The 20,428-nt window shown below is 38.6% G+C and overlaps 1 protein-coding gene across 3 annotated transcripts in view; it reads left to right on the top strand.

The window, feature by feature from the left end:
- Nucleotides 1-20,428, top strand: part of PEAK1 (pseudopodium enriched atypical kinase 1) — a 254,170-nt gene that overhangs the window by 110,320 nt on the left and 123,422 nt on the right. For all 3 annotated transcript variants that reach the window (XM_051982512.1, XM_051982513.1, XM_051982511.1), the window contains exon 4: nt 18,364-18,528. The gene's annotated coding sequence lies outside the window, so the exon portion shown is untranslated. The remainder of the gene's footprint in view (nt 1-18,363; nt 18,529-20,428) is intronic.

The following is a 20,428-nucleotide window of genomic DNA, read 5'->3' as shown; positions in this document are numbered from 1 at the left end:
GCCCTAACCACAGCTTTCTTCTCCATTTCCTTTAGGTTAAATATTGGCTCTTCAATTTATCATTTAAAGTTGTAAAAAATTACCCTGGCATGGATTCTGTCAATACAAAGTTATTATTAAATAAAATAAAATTTAAAAAAAATTTATCATTTAAAGTCCCTACCCATGTCTTCTAGGCTGATTATTCTTCTTGCCTTTCTTTCCTTCTTTCCCCTATCAGTTTTGCTTTTGATTTCCAAACTTCAGAACCATGCCTTAGCTGCTATTCAATCCTGTAACTTTTCTCAGCACCTGGGGCCTCCTTTCCCTGGAATATTTAACTGTCTTTATGGACTCCCATTCTAGAAGATGCTTCCACTTGACCATTCCCCTTCTCCCAGTAGTGCGTTCCTCCAAAAAGTGTGCATTTTGAGGGGGGCTAATGCTAGCCAGCTTTCATTTCTCTACCAACTCTGCTCCTGACTACAGATATCAAAAGTACCTCTGTCCTAAAACCTACCACTGTTTTTCAGCTAACCCCCTCAGGATATCAATATAATTGTAGACAATCGATCCCAGGGCTGCATGTTTAGTTAAATATTTGGAAAATTCTAAATGTAATAGAATATAATAACAAGAATAGTAACAATCAGCTGATTATATCAATAGATGCAAAACCTTTTTGACAAAATTCAGTAGCCATTTCTGTTCAAAACATTAGAATTCATAGCCATAAATAGACTTTTCCTTAAGATGTTATTCAATATCTAAGTGAAATTGAGAACCAGCAGTACCTGTTATGAGAATAAACTAGAAGCTTTTCCATTAAGATCAAGGGTAAAACAAAGAAGGCCTTTATTAGTGCTCTTGTCTGGCATATTGTATTAGGAATGCTAGTGTATAGCAGTCAGTCAGGGCCAAAAAACGAGGTAAAAACACCAACATTTTCTGTATGTTAACCATAAAACCCAATGAGGAAAGATAGAAATAGTCATTCTCTTCAAAATAACTACAAAATATATATAAATAAATATGTAAATATGTATGTGTGTGTGTGTGTGTGTGTGTATAAAATATTTGGAAGCATATATATATATATATAAAACACTATATGGAATCATAGGAATACAATTACAAGGCACACATGTCTAAGTGGAGAAGTATTCATTTCTCATGTTAAGCTAAGCCACCAGAATAAAAATTATGAAACTATGTAATTCATTTATTTATTCATTGCCATATCTATTGGTATGACAATCCATTGGTATTGCCTTTGAACGAGATAAAATGAGATCTTTCAAGGCAGTTGTGAAAATCGAGTAAGGCTTCATCTATTTCAAAGTTTGAGTAGGCCTGAAGGACTTTAAGTCAAGGGCATACTTAAAGTGTCTCCTCCCTGCTACCTTAAGGACATACTTAAAGTCTCTTCCAGCTATTCCCTCCCTGTTAGCCCCCTAAGGGCATACTTAAGTCCCCCTTCTTGTTATCCTCCCTATTTCAGCCAAATATGGGCACCTATGTACTTGTTGGTCAAGTTCAATTTCTTGGATAGTTCCCATGTTTAGAATGTAAGATCCTCAGCCAATAAGGATGAGGGTCAGTGGTGGGAGGGAATTTGCATTAGGGATAAAAGCTCCAACCCTACCCCCTAGGTAGTGCCTCCTCCCTTTGATTGTCTGCTCGGGAAAAATTAAAAAATTTATTTCAAGGAACAAAAGGTCAAGAATTTTGAGGCAATAAAAAACAGGAAATAAGGGGGCTTGACAGTACCATTTCTCAAACCACTACAGAACAGAACTCAACAAAGTGATTTGATGCTATTCAAAAATGAGTGAGTTTAATCAGAACAGATTAATTATGCACCACATAGAAGTGAACAAAGCTAATAAGTAGTCGAGTGTTCAGTAAACACATATAAGGACACATTAATTGATAAAACCTGCTGGAAAAAAAAATAGAAAGAAGTTTATCTTAAGTATAGTGAAATACCTTTCACCATATACTAAGATTAACTCTAACTAGTTACATGATGCATGTGTCTTTTTAAAAAATATATGTGGTACATAGCTATCTATTTAATAACCTCTGATTTATGAGCTATTTATATTCGTGGGAGGGAATCACCTCATAAATAGAAGAGCAAGGAAGAAATTACCTTTAGAACTATGAATAGTGAGGACTTCATTATTAAACAAGCAGTCTTTCTTAGAGAAGCCATATCACATGATATAAAATGGATAGTTTTGATTCTATAATATATAAAAGCTTTTGTATAAACAATAATTACTATAAGAAGGGAAATCTTTATTGGGGACTGATGGGGGGAAATGTGAAAGGAGAAACAGGAAGTTTCTTTAATAAAGGTCTTATTTTCATGATAAATATAGGAACTGATTCAAAAATTTAGAAACAAGATATATTCCCAACTGATAAACGATTGAAAGACATGAGAAAGCAAATGAAGAAAACTACACTATCAAAAGAAATAAGAAGAAATGTTCCAAATCACTATTAGAGAAATGCAAATTAAAGCAGCTCAGTTTTTAACTAACACCCATGAGATTTTCAAAGATGAAAAAAGTGGAAAACAACAAATGTTCGAGAGGTTATGGGGGGGGGGAGCACATTGGTAGAAAGCAATCTGGAGCAATTTTCAGAAAATCACTAAACTCATATCTTTTGATCTATTGAATCTATATCCCTAAGAAATCATAGGAAGGAAAAAAACCCACTATGCAAATATATTCCAATAAAGAACTAGAAACTAATGGACTATCTATAAAGTGGGTAATGGCTGAATAAAATGTGGGATAGGGACTATCAGGAATGGCAAAAGGGAAGGTATTAGAGAAACCTGGGAGGATGTTGTAAACTGATAGAGTATAATGTATAGAGCTGAGAGAACAATTTATTCAGTAACAACAATGTAAAAAAGCCAAGCAAACCCACAAGCCCAAACAAAATAGCTCTAAAAGACTTAAGGGCCATGATCAGTGTAGGGATAAAAACAATAACAACACAACCCAAAAAAACCCCAGTATCAGTGATGTAGCATGCTGCCCACCTCCTGGTGAAGAGGTGATTGTCTCCTCTCTGCAATCACCTCCCATTTAACCTGGCTATCACTTGTTTGTGCACAGCTGTTGATGTGTGTTCTCCCATTAAAGGGCTGCCATTTTGCTTTTCATTGCATTCCAACACTTAGTTCAGTGTCTGGCATATAATAGGTGCTAAGAAATGTTTATTGACTGACAGAAAGAGATGTGCAATTTGGATCTGGCCAGTGCAGGAATTTGTTTTCGCTACTATGCATGCTGGTTATAAAAGTTTAGCCATTCAGGAGGAAGGAGGCTAGAGAAAGTGAATAGGATCTAGAAATGGGGTTGTCGATTTTTTTTTTTTAATGAGAAGGAAGGCCAAAAGGAATCCCATGTAAGCATGACTGCTTTGAAAGATACATGTTGAGTTTATTATATCCTTAAGAAAAAAGGCATGCTCTGTGTAATTTGTTGTGTCATATCATTTCCTCCCCCTCTGCTCATATGTATGTAATGGTCATTTTATTTGGTTATTTAGGATTGTAATTCAAAATAATTTAACCTCAAAATGATATTCTTAAAAGAGATGTGACTATGTCACCTCTCAAATGAAACATCTTGCATTTCTTATTGTTCTAATGATGAAATGTACCCCCCTTTGCTTTGAACTTCAAACCCTCCACCGGCTGGCTCCCATCTGCCTTTTAAACTTTTGATCATATCCCTCCCTTTCTAGCCAAGCTAGCCTCCTGGTTAATCCAGTATAGGAGACAAGGACATTTTGTCTCCCTTTGTCTCACCTTTGTCCATGCAGGTCTCCCTTTGGAGAGTGTACTTTTCTTCCCGTCTCTTGGAATCTCTAGTTTTCTCAGAGACAGGGTTCCCTCAGATAGGAACCTTTTCCTGGTCCCTTCAGTTCTTACATCCCCTTTTCATATACATATACATATATTCTTTTCATATACATCCCCCTTTCATATACATATATTCTTTTCATATACTATTTATACTTTTCCTTTATTTCCATGTATACCTTTGTATTTGTGAATGAAATGTAAGCTCCTGGAGGGCAGGGACTTTTTCATTTTTCAATTCTTGTTCTCCTTGACCCTTCTGGCTTGGTCATTCATTCTCTCTTCTTTCTGGATTTTGGGGATCTCTCTGATTGCTTCTTCTCTGTGTTCTTGGCTGGATTCCCACCCAGATCACGCTTTCTCTTGGGGTTCTCTCTTGGGCCATTTTCTTTTCTCCCTCCCTAAGGCTTCACCAGCTGACCTCAGCAGCTCCCACAGATCTAAGGACCAGCTGATGACTTTCAAGTCTGCCTTTCCTGCCCAGCCCCAAACTAGAGGACATCTTAAACTAGAATCTGGAGCAGAACTTCGTATGTTAACGCCCAGCTCTTCCTCCCTCCTCCCTTCCTGGTCCTTATCATGCCCCCAAGTCATCCTTGTCTCCTTCCTGCCTCTCCAAGCCCAGGCCTGTTGCTTTCACCTTTGCCAGGTGTGGTGCAGGCCCTCATCTCCCCACACCTGGATACATGGAGCCTCCTGGTGGGTCTGTTTGCTTCAGGCCTCTTTCCACTCCAGCCCCGACTCAGCCTCCACAGGGACCAGACAGAAGATCGCTCTTTTCAGTCAAATCTCTGGGATCAAACACAAAACTCTTCAGAACTGAGCCCCCTCTTCCCTTTTCTTTGCTCCTGGACATCCCTGGTCCTTCCTAGACCATAAACAGGACTCTCCATCTCTGGTTCTGGATATTTTTCCTGACTTTGCCTGAAGCTTAGAAGGCTCTCCCCTCCCCCTCCCCCTCCTTGCTTCTCTGGCTTCCTTCAGATCCCAGCTGAAACCCCACCTTCCACAGGAAACTCCCCAAAGTTTCTCCACTCTTGTGCCTTCCTTCCCTGTTTCCATTTGTGCTGTGTTTGTACATACTTGTTTGTTTGCTCTCTTCCCCACTCACTTGTGAGCTCCTTGTTCAGGGACTGTCTTTGGTCCCTTTTTGAATCCCTTAACAGTGTCTGGCACCTGCGAGATGCTCAATCCATGTCTGTGGAGTGATTTTTTGTGGACTTTGTGGAGCTCATGACACAGTGTCTTTCAGATAGCCATCACTTAATAAATGTTGGTGGAGTTGAGTAAGATCCCAGGACTAGCAAATCGAAGGTGATTACACTTTCTCCCTCAGGCTCTGTATCTTCTGCATATTGCTGTTGTCCACTCTTTCAGGTGTGTTCCATTTAAAGTTTTCCTAGCAAAGATCCTGGAGGGGCAGGCCCTTTCCTTCTCTGGCTCCTTTTATAGATAAGGAAGCACACAGGAGGAAGTGATTTGTTCTGTTCCCTATCCACAGAGCTACCTTGCTGCCAGGGGCATAGTAGGGGATTGATAAATGTCTTGGGGCTTGAGTTTTATTTTTCTCAAAGTCAGTTTTGGATTGAATGATATCTATAATATAATTGTAGATTATACAATTCCTTATAATTCTGAAATGTCAAATCTGTGTATTCTGTAGTCTTTGCTGAGATCAAAGTGAGCTAGGGTGCTGGATTCACTTGGGAAGACATGAATTCAAGTCCTGCCTCATAGCTTTCATGTAATCCTGGGCTAGTCGCTTAATGAGCTTTGGTTTCCTCATCTGTAAAATGGGGATTATAATAGTACCTGCCCCTTGGGATTGTTAAATCCTTTGCAAACCTTAAAGTACTATATACGTGATAGCTGTCATTATTATTGCGCCAATCCCACCACCACCAAATAAACTTGGAAATAATAGAATCATCTAAACCAACTTTTCTGCAGAATCCGCCTTTAAAAATTATACCAAGACTTCAAGCGCCAAGTTGGCAGATTGAAAGAAGAACCTTCTGGAGCCCTCCCAATGTCCTCTCTAAACAACTAGAAAAGTGCCTCAGTGGGTTAAAAAGCATGAAAGCAGCAACAGCAAAGGTTCTGTCTCACGGTGAGGGGAAGAGGAGTGAATTCCAAGAGCAGCAGCAGCCAGCCTTACAGCCAGGGGCCTGAAATAGGGCTCCAAGCCTGGGGCGACCTACCAGTGAGGACCCGCCCTCCAGCCAACCTGCAGTTCCTTAGGCAAGGACAGCATGTCCCTGACCAGTAGTAAAGCCTCAGGACTGGCCAACAGTGAAGGCTGCCCCCCCCCTCCCCCGAGCCTGCCAGCAGAGAGATCCTGTTTCCAGAACAACCCAGCAGCAGGGACTTACCCTGGGGCAGATCAGCAACAGGACTTTGCTTCCTGGATTGCTATCAGAGGGGCCGTTTCTATAGCAACCCAGCAATAGGCCTAACTTCCGGGGCCCACCAGCCACCTCAAAGACTCTAATAGCAACCCAGCAGAAAGACCTCCCCCTCCTTACTCCCGACCCCCCAGCCTACCCTCCAGTGGGATCAAAGTGCTAAGCCCCGAAGGCCAGTAGAAAGCCAGCAGTAAGACTCTGAAGCCCAGCACATAAAGCCTGGGACAATACAGGACCAAAGCCCAGGCTTCATATAAAAACACAAAAAAGGGGAGGAAAAAAATGAGCACAAAAAGGAGTTGATGCCAGAAAGTTACTATGGTGACAGGGAGGATCAAGGCATGAACTTAGAAGAAGATAATAGCGTCAACATGACTTTATGTGAAACCTCAAAGAAAAATGTAACTTGGTCTCAGGACCAAAAAGAATTCCTGGAAGCACTTAAAAAGAATTTTTGAAAGCAGATTACAAAAGTAGAAGAAAAATTGCAGAAAGAAATGAGAGTAATACAAAAAAAATCATAAAAAAGAAGTCAGTAGCATGGGAAAAAATTCAACAAGGAAAATAACTCCTTAAAAAACAGAATTGGCCAAATGGAAAAGGAGATACAAAGATTCACTGAAAAAATAATTCCTTAAAAATTAGAATTGAATAAGTGGAAGTTAATTATTATAAGATGTAAAGGTATGATTTAAAACAGTCAAAAAAGTTCTTAAAATGTGAAGCAACTCATTGGAAAAATAACTGACCTAAAAAATAGAAAGAGATAATATAAGAATTATTGGACTACTGAAAGCCATGATCCAAAAAACAAAATACACACACACACACATACAAACTGGACAACATCTTTCAAGAAATTATCAAAGAAAACTGCTTTAATATATTAGAACCAGGGGCAAAATAGTAATTGAAAGAATCTACCAGTCACTGCCTAAAAAGATATTCCAAAATGAAATCTCTCACATCATCACAGCCAAATTCCAGATCTCATAGATCAAGGAAAATGTACTACAAGCATCCAGAAAGAAACAATTCAGATATCCTGAAGTTACAGTAGGGATTATACAGGACTTGGCAACTTCCACATTGAAGAACTGGAGGGCTTGGAATATGTTATCCTAGAAAACAAAGGTATTTAGGATTACCGCCAAGAATCACCCAGCATGGTTGATTATAATCTTTCAGGGGGAAAAGTGGATTTTTAATGAAATAAAAGATTATCAAGCATTCCTAATTTAATGACCAGAGCCAAATAAAAAATTTGACCTGCGATTACTAGACTCAACTGTAATTGAGTAACCTAAAAAGGCAAAAAACAAAAAAGAGCAAATGTCAGGAATTCAATAAAGTTAAACTGTTTATATTTCTATATGACAAGGTACTATTTGTAACTCATAAGAACTTTATTATCATAAGAACAACTAGACATATATACACACATACATACATACACACAGAGGGTATGGATATAAGGTGACTTTGATAGGATGATATCAAAAAAAATAAAATAAAATAAAGTAATCAGAAATTAAGTTGTAAGAAGAAGGGGAGAGATTAAATAGGGTAAATTATCCCATATAAAAATAATATTCCTCCTATGGAGGAAAAGACTGGGAGAAAGGGCATAGTGGGCAAAGCTTGAACCTTACTTTCATTAAAATTGACTCAAAGGGAGAATAACATACATACTCAGATATAGGAATCTGTCTTATCCTCTAAGATATAAGGTTGGGGGGGATAGATAATAATTGTTTTTATAATTATAAATGTGAATGGGATAAATTCACCCATTAAATAGAGGTGGATAGTGGAATGGATTAAAAACCAGAATCCTACAATATATTGTTTACAAACAACAACAACAACAACAACAAAACATTCTTAGAACAGAGAGATACCCACAAGGTGAAGGAAAGAGGCTGCAGCAGATTTTAGCAGAGGTAGCACTCATGATTTCAGACAAAACAATAGAAATACATATAGTTAAAAGAGATAAGGAAGGAAATTATATCTTGCTCTAAGATTCCATAGACAGTGAAGCCATATCAATATTAAACATATGCACCAAATGGTATGTCTAAAATTTTAAAGGTGGTGAATGAGTTACGAGAAGAAGAAACAGGTAATAAAACTATACTTGTGGGGGACCTCAAATTTCTCCTTTCAATACTAGATAAATCTAATCCAAAAAAATGAACAAGATAGATGTTAAGGAGATGAATAAAATTCTGGAAAATTTAGATATGATAAATCTCTGGAGAAAAGTGAATGGGAATAGAAAGAAATAGGCTTTTTTTTTTTTTTCAGTAGGACATGGCACATAAACAAAAACATGACCAAACCTTAAGACATAAAAACCTTAACACCAAACGAGGAAAGCAGAAATAGAAAACTCATTCTTTCTAGATCATAATGCAATAAAAATTACATTCAGTAGGGGAAAATGGAGAGATTAAAAACTAATTGGAAATTCAGTAATTTAAACCTAAAAATAAATAGTTCAAAAAACAAACCATAGAAATAATTGATAATTTCATTAAAATAACCAACAATGAGACAATATATCAAAATTTATGGGATGCAGCCAAAGCAGTACTTAGTGGAAATATTTTATTGCTAATTGCTTTACTTAAGTAAAATAGAGAAAGAGCAGATGAATGAATTGGGCATGCTACCAAAAAAAAAAAAATAGAAAAAGAACAAAGTAAAAATCCCCAATTAATTGCTAAATTGGAAATCCTGAAAATCAAAGGAGAGATTAATAAAATTGAAAGTAAGAAAACCATTGAACTAATAAATGAAACGAAGGCTGGTTTTATTGGGGGGAAGAGATAAACAATTGATTAATTTGATTTTTTTTTTTAAAAAAGGAAAGAAAAAAATTATATTACTAGTACTAAAAGTGAAAGGAGTGAATTCACTATCAATAAGGAGGAAATTAAGACAATTGTTATAATCTGTTTTGCCCAATTATATGCCAGTAACATGATGATATTAATGAAGTGGATGAATATCTATAAAAATATGTTATTCAGATTAATAGAAAAATAAATAATTTAATCTTAAAAAAAGAAATTGAGCAAGCCTTAATGAACTTCCTAAGAAAAAATTCCCAGAATTAGATGAATTCACAAGCTAATTCTACCAAACATTCTACTCAAAACAAATAATGCCAAGTCTTTATAAACTAATTGTAAAAATAGATAAAGAAGGACATCTATCAAATTCCTTTTATAGCACAAATATGGTGCTGATACCTAAAACAGAAAGGGCCAAAACAACGAAAATCATTGACCAATTTCCCTAATGAATATTGATTGAAAAAATTTTTAAATAAAACACTAGCTAAAAGGTTACAGCATTGCATGACAAGGATCATACACTATGACCACATAGGAGTTATAACAGGAATGCAGGACTACTTTGATATTAGGAAAACTATTAGCAAAACTGGCAACATCAGTAACAAAACTAACAGAAATGATATGATTGTTTCAGTAGATGTAAAGAAAATCCTTTGACAAAATCCATTCCTGTTAAAAATACTGGAGAACATATATAGAGAATTGACTCTAATTTATAAGAAATCAAGCCATTCTCCAATTGATAAATAGTCAAAGGATATGAACAAACAATTTTCAGCTGAAGAAATTGAAACTATTTCTAGCCATATGAAAAGATGCTCCAAGTCATTATTAATCAGAGAAATGCAAATTAAGATGACTCTGAGATACCACTACATACCTGTCAGACTGGCTAGAATCACAGAGAAAGATAATGTGGAATGTTGGAGGGGATGTAGGAAAACAGGGACACTAATACATTGTTGGTGGAATTGTGAACACATCCAGCCATTCTGGAGAGCAATTTGGAACTATGCTCAAAAAGTTATCAAACTGTGCATACTCTTTGATTCAGCAGTATCACTACTGGGCTTATATCCCAGAGAGATTTTAAAGACGGGAAAGGGTTCTGTATGTGCAAGAAAGTTTGTGGCAGCCCTCTTTGTAGTGGCAAGAAATTGGAAACTGAGTGGATGCCCATCAATTGGAAAATGGCTGAATAAATTGTGGTATATGAATATTATGGAATATTATTGTTCTGTAAGAAATGACCAACAGGATAATTTCAGAAAGGCCTGGAGAGACTTATATGAACTGATGCTGAGTGAAATGAGCAGGACCAGGAGATCATGATATACATCAACAACAATACTATATGATGATCAATTCCAATGGACCCTCTTCAGCAATGAGATGAACCAAATCAGTTCCAATGGAGTAGGAATGAATTGAACCAGCTACACCCAGTGAAAGAACTCTGGGAGATGACTAAGAACCATTACATAGAATTCCCAATCCCTCTGTTTTTGTCCACCTGCATTTTTAATTTCTTTCACAGCCTAATTGTACGCTATTTCAGAGTCCAATTCTTTTTGTACAGCAAAATAACTGTTAGGACATGTATACTTATATTGTATTTAATTTATACTTTAACATACTTAACATGTATTGGTCAATCGGCTATCCTGGGGAGGGGATGGGGGGAAGGAGAGGAAAAATTGAACAAAAGGTTTGGCAATTGTCGATGCTATAAAATTACCCATGCATATAACTTCTAAATAAAAAGCTATAATTTAAAAAAAAAAAAAAAAAAGGACCAAAAAAAAAAAATACTGGAGAACATAGGATTAAATGTAAATTCCCTTAATTTTTTTTTTTGATAAAAAAGATACTAATCTAAAATCACCATCTAGCAGTATTTGTAATGGAGATAAGCTAGAAGCCTTCCCAATGCAAAGATGAAGTGAGGATGCCCATTAACATCACTGTTATATATTATACTCAAAATGATAACTATAGCAATAAGAGTAGAAAAAGAAATTAAAGGATTTAGAATAGGCAGTGAGGAAACAAAAGTATTATTCTTTGCAGATGATGTGATGGTATACCTAGAAAATCCAAGACAACTAAAAAAACTTAAAATAATTAAGAACTTTAGCAAAGTTGCTGGATACGTCTATATAAACATAGCTACATTTATGTAATATACATAAATTACATAAATTGTCAGCACTTCTTATATATTACCAACAAAGTCTAGCAGCAACAGATAGAGAAATTCCATTTAAAATAACTGTACTTTATGTGTAAATCTTTGTTGCAATCCTGTACCCATCTTGACCTTATCTTGGTGTATGTTATGTGTATGTTGGTCTGTATCTAATTTCTGCCATGCTGTTTTCCAGTTTTCTCAGCAGTTTTTGTCAAATAATGGATCTTTGGGTCTATCATATACAAGATAGACGACTATGGGCATTTTCAGTAATATAATTTATACTATTCTCTGCAATATAGTGAGCTAAGACAGTCCCAAAAAAGTCATGATGAAGCATACTACCCACCTCTAGAGAATGAAATTGTTTGAATACAGACTAATGCATGCTTTTTTTCATTTTTCTTTATTCGAGTCTTCATGTATAAAATGTAATAATCTATATCAGATTGCTTACTGTCTCAGGGAGAGGTAGAGGAAGGAGAGATAGAACTTGGGACTCAATACTTTAAATAAAAATGTTTTTTAAAAAATAATTTTAAATCATACCAACAAAAGAAATGTTTATTGGTCTCCTTAGGAGCTAAAGATGTGTCTCTGAGAAAAAGAATTATTAATTTGTTTCTCTAGAATAGAATATCCACACTTCAAGAACTACTTCAATTCCTACCTTTTCAAATAGTTTACCTGCAGCCTGGTTCTTCAAAAAGTCTGTACAAATAGCTGCAAATTGATTAGGTTAAGAAGTATTTTCCCTTCCATTTTCAACAAAGTTGTCTCACTTTCATTTTTAAGTAGAAAAAGTCTCAAGTAGCACTAAATTGAGAGTATGAGGACACATTAACTTGTTGACATCAGAACAAATGTTTACCAGCTGATAAATGCTTTTCAGATTTTGCATTCCCTGGGCCCTCTGAGAGCCTCCTGGACAAGGGCACAGAGCGGTATTGGGGCACCTGCTTAGAAAGATTCTGTGGCTGGCTTCCACAACATCTTAGATTACTTGGAGAAGGCTCTACAGCCTCCACTCTGAAGAATATGAAAGGCAGCTCTGGCCCTTGAACTCAGGGGACTGTTTTCTTCAAAAGGGGTCATATGATACAAATGGTGGAAGAATTAGGAACAGCTTGGGATGGCTAAAGGAGGCGGGGTATGGATGTGAGTGAGTGTGACTTTATCCCAAAATTATGGGGTTTAGAGACAGACTGGACCTTGAATATTGTCCCATCCAACTAAGCCTTCATTTTACAGATGAGGAAAACTGAGGTCTGTAAAAGGGAAGTAGCACCCCAGGAGCCCACAGGCATCAGGAAACAGCATTTGGATTTCAGTTAAGCCCACACCCCCAGTGTTCTCTCCACTCTATGATGGCTGCCACCTAACCTTCACTAGCTCTCCTTCTCCGGAGACCCCCATCAACCACATATGTGGGCAACATTTGATAGACCTATGTGTCAGAGCAAAGATTCCAGCCCAGCTTGAACTTCAAAAAGAAAGGGGTGGTCACAAGCCATCCTTCTGGAGGGAATAAAGTGTTCTAGAGTTGTATAATCATCTATTCAGGTCTCATCAAAACCTTGGAATGTCATCTCATTTCAAACTTCTCATTTCCCAGATGAGAAAACTAGGACCCAGGATGGTCAAGATCTGCTCAAGATGACAGAAAGTAAATTGACATTCATCTTCTTTGATTTGATAGCCAGGACTTGGCAGACACCAGGAAGAAAAGAGACTCTCCGGTAATCAGAGGAAGTGACCAGAAAAGTAGAGTGAAAAAGGGCAGCCAAAAGCTGAGCTCTTTCCTCATTTTGAAACTGTAATCTACAGAGAACTGTTAATTAAAATTAGTTTAAAAGTTGATGGTATGGAAATTAGGAATAAAGGGAAAAAATCATGTCTACTGGAAGAAGAAAATGCTACCAAACAATTGTTTCACGTCTGTAAAATAGTAATGAAATTCATTCATCCTTAACCAGAAAGCCAACTATTTGGACTTGACAGTGTTGTGTAGAACATTTAATTAATGCAAGTTAGAAGTAACTATTGTCTCTAAAGGAGAATGGGCCTGTACAATTCCATACTTAAAATTCTTTGCACAAAATCTTTCCAAAGTGTATGCAAAATAACTTGGTCATTTAGTTTCTGACTGTCTTTGAATAAGCATTTTGTTCCTTAAAGAGATGACTTTGTGTTAGTCATATGTTGGCTTGAAAGAGGGGCTGGCAAGAGAACAAGAGGTGTGGGCAGAAACAAATTTTCACATACTGAGAAAATGAAAACTTAATGGTTATGCATCCTCTTCACCAAGATCTGGGAGCCCAAGGAGACTTGTATGGAGATAGCGGGAAGTTTTTCTTCACTTGGAATTCAGCCGGGGGCGTTACAATTTCAGTTCTCCAGACTGTGCAAAGTCGTGAAAATAATTGCCCCTCAGATTTTTGTCGCTCTTTTCCTTACTTCATCTGTTTTAAATTATTTGTATTTTCCACTTGTTTGTGAAAGACAGAAAGAAAGAACAAAATTGGCCACAGGTAATTTGTTGTTGATTGTAGATCTCTCACACAAGGTAGCTGAAAACAGTCCCATCAGGGATGTTGATAGTTGGGCTTTGTCATCTGCATGATTTTGCCCCTAAGAAACATTTAGATTTCAGTTGAATCAATAAATCTTTGTGCCCAACTTAATTCATTAAATACATATTAAGAGCCTCTTATCTGCAAAATTCTCTGCTAGGTTCCAGAAATCCAGAAACCAAAAAATGGAACACAGCTTCTCTTCAAAGGGCTTCCATTGCAGGGGGAAGGGCACAGCATGTGTACTGAAAAACCAGTGCTTCTCAGGAGGGGGAACACTAAGTGTGGAGCTGCATGGTATGGGATTGTGTGTCTGTATGGAAGAGGTAGAACCAAAGCTGAACCTTGCAGGAAAATGGGAATCCTAAGCGTCAAGGATGAAGGTGGGCATTGTGAGCCTGACGGATGGGTTGGCAAGTGTGCCGAGGCAGGAAAGGGAAAACTGATCTCAGAGAACACTTGGAATTGTTGTTTGGCAGAGCTGGAGCAGGTGAAAGTTGGACTCAGAATGTGGAAAACCTTTGGCGTCTGCTGAGGATTTGAGTTTTATCTTTGAGATAGTGGGCTCTGGAATGACCTGTGTCTTAAACTGATCATTGCAGAGCTGAAAGGAGACTTGGGTTTTATTAAATCATTTATTAAATGCTATTTACTAGTTGCATAAATAAATTACTTCCCTTTTCTGATCCTATAAAACAAGGCAATTTGCATGATCTTTCAAATCCTGTCCAGTTCTGAGATTCTTTCATTTTCAGTCTTTATTTCTTACTAAAGAAAATACTGCTGCTAAATATGACATATCTCTTGTATTCTTATGCTACTTTTATGCTACTAGTGTTTATATTACAGGCTTTCAGTTTGTTGTTTGGTGCTGAATATATGGCTCCTTCAAGCTGAGTTTCAAAATTCATTTTCTCTCTATTGGTTTGCTTTTCCTTTCTCATTCCTTCCCTCCCTCCCTCTTCCCTCCTTTCCTCTTTTCTTCTCCCCTTCCTTCCTTCCCTTCATCCTTCTATCCTTTCAGGATTGAGTCTGTCTGTAACACATTAAATCTAGCCCCACGGAAGCTGGAGGGAAAGGCCTGAGATTGTGACTCATCTAGAGGCTGTTGCATAAATGGAGGAGGAGGGGATTTTGTTACTTTTAGACAGTTGTTGAAAGCAAGCCTTCCCTGCCTCCTTCCTTTTGTGATGTTTGTTTAGCACACTTGGACATAATCCAGAAGAAAAAGGAGAAGGAGCCTTGTTGCATTTACATGTGGAAAAAAATTCTCTTTTAAGCCAATATAAAAATTGGATTTAGTTTGAGCAAAATCTGTGTACTAACTGAAACTCAGCCCCAAAGAGGACTTGATACAACTATTAGTCTTTTCTTAGGCGGTGACATTTCGGACTTCATAATGTGTCCTTGTATTGGATATTGATGGCTTTCCAATTCATCTGCTTTTCTGGGTTGTGTCTGTGATCTCCCAAGAGTGTTGGGCTGCCCTGGCTTTCTGCCTTAGCTTTCGTAGTTCGGAAGTGGAAGGGACATTGTTCACGTGAAGACTGTTGGTGAGGAGAACAAGGAGGAAGACTCCCGATCCTCCCTCCCCAGGTGTTTCTTCCCCTCTGTGTGTGCCCTTGCTCGGTGGCCCCTGGCAGTTGGTGGGGAGCCCGCCTCTCTTGCGTCTCCTGACTGTGCCATTCAGGGTTTTCAGAGTCTCTCCTTCCAACACCCGCACAGTGCTGCTTGTGCTCAGATCTGTCCCTGAAATAAGCTGACATTATGTTCATCTTGCTAAATTTAACCCTTGTACCATCCGAGCCACATGAATATTAAGGGATTGCCAAGTTCTGGGCCTCCTCGCCACACCAGGAACAAGGAAGCCCGGAGTCTGGTAATCGTGAGGGTGACTCTGGGGGGAGCTTGAGGCGGGTGGACAAGCATTCACTTCCTTTTACAGAGGGGGACATCAAGGCTCACGGAGGTTGGTCCTGGTCACACAGTAGTCAGTGTCAGGAGAGATTCAAACCGGGACCTGGGGCTCCAGATCCAATTTCCTTTCTGTTCCAGGAGAGTGCTTCCCTTGGACTCAGAGGAACCTGAATCACTAATGAAGCCCCCGAGCAGGATTAGGAAATCACACATCACACATCTACATCCCTCCCCTCTGGAGCCTTTTCTGTAACAGGGGAGGGGAGGGCCTTCATCTCACGGGCTTAGAACATGATGAACACTGACCATTGTGACCCCAAGACCAGTTGGGCAGCAGTCCGGGTCTCCAGAGCGGAGCTGGAGAGGGGCGGCAATGCTAGTATTGATGCTGACATTCAGCAATAAGGATTTCATTCATTTTTCCCTGGACTATTATTATGAAACCTTCAGAAAATAAAGACTTAAAATTGTAGCTTCCATGGGAAAGCAGTCCAATAATTTCCCTTCCTTGGAAGAACAAGGAGTTTTATTGCAAGAATAGAAAAAATCCCAGTGTAATGGAACAAGCAGTGTCCTGAGAAGCAGAAATCCTGGGTTCTTTTACTAATTTCCTTGAGACCTTGGGCCAACGTACTGGGAGAATCACAAAATCTGAGAGCTGATGCAGAACCCGACATGACCTTCATGGTCTTCTTGGCTTATATTCATTATGAATGCTGCATAACAGCTTTAGCAAAGACCTGTGAATGAAGTGGTTCTGCTCACTGCTTTGATAGAGGAAAAGTGAAAATAAAGGATGGCCTAGTATTATCAAAATGCGCTTTTTAAAAAATGGTGCCCTTTAAAATTTTGTTTCTGTTATTCAGTCATTTCAGTCCTGTCTGGCTCTTCCTGACCCATTTGGGGTTTTCTTGGCAAAGATGCTGGCGTGGTTTCCCATTTTCTTCTCCAGCTCATTTTATAGATAAGAAAACAGACAGACAGGATTAAGTGACTTACCCAGGACCACACAGCTTTAAATGTCCGAGAACTGGCTTGAACTCAGTAAATGAATATTCCTGACTTCAGGCCAGTTCTCTATCCACTGTGCCACATAACTGTATATTCCATAGTGGGTATGAGGAGATTATCGTGTGATATTATTGAAGATTTGCATATCAAAAGCATAGAAAAAAGCTGTTATCAAAGAGAAAAGTAAGTAGAAAATGGACTAGTCATTTATCCAGAGTATGGGATAACGGGCTGTCCACCAGCAAGCTTCAATTGTGTCCGTGCAATGCCCGCAGGTCTGAAGGAAGGGCTCCCTGTAAGCTGGGTCAGGGATTTATAGGAGAGAATAGATGGAAGACAGATTGCAGTCTGCACAATCGAGATCACAGGTTTGTCAACATCTAATGATTTCTGAATCTACCCCACAACTGGGTTCACCTCCAGTACCTCATCCTGGATGGAGATATTCTGGGTAGAATTCTGAAAGGCTGCAGAAGTAATACAGAAAAGATCAGCCTGATCCTACCCAGTGCTGGAAAGGCTTTGTCTACCAACCAGATAATAGGCTGTGTCTTTAATTGTACAGAGTACAGAGATGCCCGTGTCAAAAGAAATGACCACTCTGTGATGAATGTGACTGGCCATTGTTCATGAAGGCTGGGAACTGTCTCTCAGGGTAGAATTAAGGGTTTGGAATGTCTGCTTTTTACAAATATTTAGAAATTGACCAAATCACAAATCCTCAAATTATTGAAGCATATGGTGTATAACTTCAGAAGTTAACTTAGAAACACTTTTACATTTGGTAGCATCTCTCTTTGTAGCCTGGGGGGGAAAGCTTAGGGAAGACATTCCAAAATTGAATGTTGTGGCTGGCTCTTCCTACTTGTCATTTTTATAATATTGAAAAAAAAATCCCCATGTTCAGTGATCTCTGAAAAGATTAATGCTGAAGCATGTCTAGTATAACCAGCTCTTAGAAGATACTGAGGGTAAACCTGGATACAGAGACTGGAAAGTCCCAAGCGCTGCCCGAGTGGTTGGAGATCCAACCTCAGAAGCATTTTGAGTTCCTGAAGTAGGAGCCAATTTACAAACAAAATGGGAGGTTTTTCTAAAATGAAGTGCATTAAGGGGGTATTTCAGGAAATTGTTTCTTGCGGTTTAGAGTCTGAATAGCACTGGGAACAAAGAAAATCTCATTTCAGGCCTGTTTCCTTCTCTGTAAGCTGAGAGCCGGAGGAGTTGATCTGAGACACCTTTCTAGTTGTAATAATGGTGATGATAATCCTTGCCAGCATTTATGGAGCTTTAAGGTTTACAACCCATTTACATGGGTTATCTCATTTAATGACACACTATAATTCTTTGTGACCTTGGACTAGTGCCCTCTCTTCCTCTCGTTTTCTCCTCTATAAAATGAGTGTATTGAGTCCCGTGGTCTCTAAGAATGCTGCCCGTTGCAGCGTTCTGGGAAGAAAAATTATAGTAACTGATATGTATAGATGGCATTTGAACACAGAGAGCTTTTTTTCCTTTTGTCTTCCAGAACATTGTTTTCCTGATAAAGCAACATAAAGAGTAAGACAAAAAAAGAAAAGAAATTCACCTTGGCGAAATCCGAAGCACCTTGAAGTTATAACAAACCCTTCTATCATCTGCTGCTAAAGCCACGCTGGGCCCTGGGCTGTATCAAGTGCTTCTCACGTAAATGGTAAATGAACTTCATTTCTGTTGTTTTCTTTACCCATCTGGAGCTCATAAGATGATTGGAGAGGATTTTCTTTTAAATTTAAATGTAGTTGCCGAAAGTATTGATAAAGCTGTTAATTTTATAACTAGTATTAAGCAAAATGACATTTTTATTTGGGTGCTTAACATCTAATTTTCTAGCTCTGGAAGAATTGTTTCTTCTTTCTTCAGATGGATAATACCGCCTAAAGCAACAGTCGCTTTTAAGTCGATCTAAAAACAAAGCATCATGTTCAGAGGTTGACACATGCATTTCAATGTTCTCTCACTGAAGGGCTTTTCATGCTATGGAAAATAACAGAACCTCCATGTGTGCGTAGGACTCTGCACTCCGGAAATACCATTCTTCAGTTCCTTACTTCTTTCAAGCTTCTTTTCTTCTCTTTCCCCTCTCTCCATGCTCTGTGCCTCCTCCTCTCCTTCCACCTCATAAATGTCCTAAACAGTCAGAGTCAGTGGGGAGAGAAGTGGATATAAATGTGGCAGCTTTTGGCTTTTCTCATCTCCTCCCTCTGGTCTTTATTGCTCTGGCCTTCATTTTCCCTGCCATGGTCTCCTCCCATCACCCCACTTCCCTTTTTACCTTATTCCATTAAGCTCTTTGTTCTTTGGGAAATTCAAGAGAGAAAGAAAAAGTCGAGAACTCAGTTCAGTTCAGCAAACATTTTTTTTTAAACAGCTACTTTGTGCAAAGCACTGTACTAGACAATGAAATGATACAAAGGAAAACCAAAAAGTCTGCCCTCAAAAGACTTGTACTTTATTAGGCTTATGTAGCACACAGAGTCATTCGTAGCTAGTGCCGTGGGTAGAGTGCTGGCCTAAATGGGTCAATGGTTTTTCCTGCTCATGTGTCTCAGTATTTGTTTCTGTCATTCAGTGCCCATTGTCTCCAGCAGGCACAGGGAACATCTGGGGAAGAGTGTGATCATGTTTATATTCTGACTCTTAGGTTATGATATGATTCTGATCACTTTGCCTTCAGTAAATAGGTAAATCTAGCTGGATGGGTTACTCAATAGATAATAAATTTGAAATGTTTAAGAGAAAAGAATGAGTTTTTTCATGGGTGGTCAGTAAAGGGTTTTGAGTAAAGAAGTGAGAACCTCAGACCTTTGCTTTGGGAATATTATTCTCACAAGTGTGGGAGATGGATTAGAGGGAAAGGCTAGGACTGATTTCTCCATCGTGTGGGTGCAGGACAGAAATATGCAAAGTCATTTCAGGGTGAGCATTAATTACTGTGGTATTGTGAAAGGGGGGAAGAGGGAAAGAGAGGGGAAGGATCTGAACCAGGTGGTGAGCCTAAAAGGAAGAGCTAGTTAATGGCGGCAGCCAGAGGAGTGTCCAGAATGGTCAAGGGAGAGCAAGAAACCGGCCAACTTTTACTCCTGACCAGCCCCCTGGATATGGTCACCAAGAAGCGTGAGCAGCATTGCATTATCTTCTGGTCAGGATTCTGTGAATACTAGAAGGCAGAAAAGACTGTAAGAGGAACAGAGGGAGGGTGAGGGCAATTGTTCACGGACAATATCTGCAGAGGGAAGAGGAATGAGGAGGACGAGAATGGAGAGGCAGTGGGGAAGGGCCTCTCCATCTGGGAGGTGCCTTAGCTGAATCCCTGGGCATAGATTAGCAGCAGATTCATATTATTGTTTTTTATTATACCTTTTTATTGGCAGAACATATGCATGGGTAATTTTTCAACATTGACCCTTGCAAAAACTTCTTTTTCAACTTTTCCCCTCTCTCCCTCCACCCTCTCCCAGCAGGTACATATTAGCTAAAGAACTAGACCAAACCCCCACACAGCACTAGCTCAACTTGGTCATGGTTAACTTGATTTCCAAAAATGTAGAATT

Source organism: Antechinus flavipes, chromosome 2 (assembly GCF_016432865.1).
Source record: "Antechinus flavipes isolate AdamAnt ecotype Samford, QLD, Australia chromosome 2, AdamAnt_v2, whole genome shotgun sequence".
NCBI lineage: Eukaryota > Metazoa > Chordata > Mammalia > Dasyuromorphia > Dasyuridae > Antechinus > Antechinus flavipes.
This window is presented reverse-complemented; position numbering and strand designations above follow the sequence as displayed.